The 4,038-nt window shown below is 37.5% G+C and overlaps 1 protein-coding gene across 2 annotated transcripts in view; it reads left to right on the forward strand.

The window, feature by feature from the left end:
- The window catches only part of LOC108951042, an 11,847-nt gene that overhangs the window by 816 nt on the left and 6,993 nt on the right, over window positions 1-4,038 (forward strand). The window lies entirely within an intron of this gene.

Consider the following 4,038-nt stretch of genomic DNA (forward strand, 5'->3'; position numbering starts at 1 on the left):
CGTAAAATGTGGAGAAAGTGAACTTATCGCGCCACCTGAGGCGGTAGAGGGACTTTTGGTAGCACCAGCTCGACCTTTGACTGAAGCAACTACTGAGTTGCCAACTACAAGTGAAATACCAGACACAACCACTGAGCCCCCAACAACAGTTGAAGCAGAAACCGCTGCGATTGAGGTTTTTACTGAAGTTCCAAGAGGTGCAGGTAAGCAAAGAAAATTTATCATCAAACAAACACGGTTTATTATTCTGAGGACACAGCTGCTTTCAAACTTAATCTTAAGTTTTCAAAATAAGCAAAAAATGACACGCTTTTCGCCTCATTTTATGTCCAATACCTATTTACAATATTTTTTCTCATTTGTCTTTGATTTTCTACAGTCGGCTGTGACGTCCAATGCCGCAACGGATCATGCTCAGGGCAAGCAGAGAACTCGATTTGCGTCTGTGACAAGTCAGCTCCTGGTGTCTTATCACCAAGGTGCGGAGGTCAGTGCGAAGCCAATTGTGCAAGACCCGACGACTTCATCGGGCAGTGGGAAGTGTTTTGTACCGGAGAAATTGTGTGCACTTGCCACCCGACAGGCGATGTTGAAGCCGGGATACCAGGAGGAGCGTTGTGCAGATAATTCTTGCAAACTATGTATCATTCGCTCGGACTGTACAGCGAAAATATTTTTGTGATATTGTATATTTATTTAAATTGTTCGTTTTCAATTACTTCGACAGCAATTTGTTTTTAATAAAACTGTTTCAAGTATATAAGATATGACTTTCTAAATACTGATTTTTGAGCAATTCAAATGGAGCCAAGCAACGTTATTGTATACCGAATGCAACGTCATAAAGAATGCATTCCATCTATACTATTACACGATCACATATGGCGCTCGTAAAGGGGTACTAAAAGGGTTAATTCAAAATATGCTATATATGTTACGTACTTACTCTTTAGAGCTCGGTTCTCTTGTTTTATTAAAGAGCGACCGACCTTAACTGCTTCTTCTTCCTTCTCTCTCTCTCTGTCTTGTCTTTCTAATGGATCTTTCTGGCAACCTGATGGCTAACTCTCTATAGTAATAAGACCATTGCGGTTTTAAAATTTATTATAGCAGTACACAATTACTACGATAAGTGTTGCAAAATGTTAACGATTCAGTTGGGTTGTTGAAGGGATCAGGGATTCCGACCTCTGGCGAGGGAGCTTTAATTAATTTATATCCAGCTTTTTCATCACTTCTTGGAGCAGCATCGGCAGACACAACAAAGCAGATCACGAGGATGAAGGCAGCTACAGATTTCATTTTCGTTGGTAAGAATCAACTAAATGAATTCTGATCAGCGTTGCCACCTTTTATACCCTTTTCGACCAGAATCTATCGTTCGCAAAACAAGCTGTTATTTCCTGCCAATCACATTTTCACTGAACAGGCAGCGTTCTCCATCAGTATGGCGAATTACTCCGAAGTTCTCACCCTTGGACGCCGTTCCAGACGAGCAAAACGTGCTTTCAATAATTACCTTATGCGGTATCATGCTGTCAAGTTTGCATAAACGCGGTACCGGTAAAAACAGATTTTTTAAAAAAGGGACACGAATTATGCCGAGTTCTGACTTTCTCCTACCCTACTATAAGGTTAATAAATAATTGCGGTTACATTTAGTTACACAAATACAACTAACTTAGAACTGAACTCTACAACAGATTAAAAGAATAATGTAAATAAAACTTATTTATTCTTGGGTGGTGGGGCAAGTCATAACCGCACATGTCCACCACACCACATATATACAATGTATCGAACAACCGTACAGCATTCGTGTTGTAATTGGCTAAACTGATGGTCCAACCAAATCCTGCTTGATCAAAGCAACTTTGTTCTTGTCTACCGATCTGCTGTTCCTTTCTAACTCAAACGATCACGTGATGTCTAAGTTGATTACTTCCCGTAATGTTTCTGACGACATTGCAATTACAATCGAAATTACAGAATGCATTCTTAATTCACACTGTGAACTTGTGTAAATTTATTAAAATTGAATGTAAAATTTATGAATGTATATATATTATAAATTTATTTCAATCACGAGATTAGAGAATAAATGATAAAATTTAGAATTGGTGCGAAAAAGTCTCCCAAAAACAAGAACAATAAGAAAACCTGTTTGGCAAAAAAGGATCCACAACAATACTGACTGAGATAGAAATATACACAACCAGCACGCAGATTTGAGAGGTACCGAGTTAACAGGCGTAGTTATTTCCCAACAAACGTTATGCACTGTATATAACACGGCAGCAAATATTTATATTCAGATATGTTTAACTATATGCGATAATGTACTTGCCTGTTTTTATGTACAATCCAAGAAAACATCAGGTCTTCTTATATATACTGCAAGTAGTCTAAACAACTTGAAAGTATTGTTACATATAACATTAGTTTTGTCCCGGACACTTCTTTAACCGCCAACTCGGGTCCTGTCTGTCGTACTCTGCTGGGAACTGCACTGAATGACTCAAATATAAAAAGTAACTAATTTAATATAAACATGATTCATATAGGACGTTGCACTTGACAACGCTCTTATAATATAAACTAACCGCTAACTACAAACATCAACCTAATCGGTCATAAATAAATGCAACGATTCTCCACAGTATACAAACGACCTTTCCTATACGCTATGCAACGAGAACTGATTCTACACACACAAAACCACGAGAAGGAAAACTCTGAGTGCGCGGCAAGTGACACACAGCAATAAGACCAGACGCAGGGAACACAGCAACGTTAATAAAGTGCTGAAACAAGGCAATTGCAAACAGTGGACAAAAATGGTGAATACAAATATATATAATATTATGAGTTCAAAACTATATTATGAATTTTTTCACTTAATAAACAAAATCGCCCGTTCGTATATCAGTTAAGCGACAAGCAAAATAGATTTACAGAGTGTCCCATCTTACCCCGAACTTAACTGACCTCTCCCCCACTATTCACTCGTTTTTTTTAACAAATATGTTATTGTCATACAGTAAGAGCCTGGGTAGATTAATAATTGCCCGAGGTACCATCAAAATGTTACACTTTTGCAATATACTTGATGTCAAATAAAATAACTTAAATATAGATTACGTATTTGTTTCAACTTTGTTTAACAATTGAATGAAATCGTCATGCTAATTGGAATTACGTTGGCGACGTTAAACGAATTTAACTACGTATATGGGATGCGTTAAACTTCCATGTAAATTGCGACTAAACAAACTTTATACGAACGTGCCGTTTGTGAGTCTGTTCAACGTGTAATTATCAAGTCGGTAACGTCTAATAGATTCTAATACTCCATCATTATGTGTATACCGTTCTCTCATTCAGCGAGATTGCGTTCCTTGTAATTATTCATACAGCTCACTATGTGTACAACGAATTTATATCGTGCGTTATTTGACAATTATGTACAACTCCTACCCAGTGATTATCACTGGCATGTGTATAGTGTTCTAATAAACAATACTTCATGGAAATATGAGGAAAAAGGTTTGGACACAATAACAGTATATATAAAGATGAGTTCCATAGTCAAGGCATCCACAATTCAAACACAACAAGAAGATTTATAGAGAAGAGCAAAAAGAAGTCTAGAATTAAGCAAAAAGTACTAACGAAATAGAAGATGAAGTGTTTAATGATTCTCGCCTTAGCTGTCTTCGCAACCAATGCAATGGAAAACCATCGACAACTATCGGCGGTGCTTGAAGGCTCAGAACAAGCTTGCAGTAAGTTATACCGACTGAACAGTGAATAAGTAATGGTTTATATGCAACACAATTGGTCCGTTTGTGATTATTGACGTCATGAGGTTACTAGCTATAACACGCGTATTCGTTCAACAACCCAAATGGCTAATACGCACAGTTACGTACAAGATGAACTGTTAATTTTAACAACATATATTTTTTAGGTGATACATGTGACGATGTTTCTGTATGGTGTGGCCACGACAGAATGAAAGCGTTTTGCAACCACACA

Source organism: Ciona intestinalis, chromosome 1 (genome assembly GCF_000224145.3).
Source record: "Ciona intestinalis chromosome 1, KH, whole genome shotgun sequence".
Taxonomy (NCBI): Eukaryota; Metazoa; Chordata; class Ascidiacea; order Phlebobranchia; family Cionidae; genus Ciona; species Ciona intestinalis.